Source organism: Odontomachus brunneus, unplaced genomic scaffold (assembly GCF_010583005.1).
Source record: "Odontomachus brunneus isolate Ranch 3 - 2012 unplaced genomic scaffold, Obru_v1 Obru_scaffold_026, whole genome shotgun sequence".
NCBI classification, from domain to species: domain Eukaryota; kingdom Metazoa; phylum Arthropoda; class Insecta; order Hymenoptera; family Formicidae; genus Odontomachus; species Odontomachus brunneus.
Window position 1 is genome coordinate 834,241 of NW_022639476.1, and position 381 is coordinate 834,621.

Sequence of the window (381 nt, forward strand, 5' to 3'; positions counted from 1 at the left end):
TCTCTCTCTCTCTCTCTCTCTCTCTCTCTCTCTCTCTCTCTCTCTCTCTCCCTCTCTCTGATCATTCGATACCTTTCGAGCTGAAATAATAATACACATCTCTCTTTCTTCTCCTTCCCTCCCTCCTTTTCTTCCGTTTACCCTTTTTCGACGTGGTAAGATACGGCGTGTAAAACGTTATTTTCATTAACGGCACATTACGTGTTGACGATTACGCAATTCGCGACGCTTTTCCAGGCAATTAGTTACGGAACATTGAACTAGAGGCGGCCTCGCTGGCGAAAAGTCCGGTTCCGCTACGCGCGGTGCATTTGCGCGGGTGAGTACGCTGGTCGGGCGAAAAGAGAGGAGGGTTGTCAAGGTGGTATCCCCCCCCCCCCC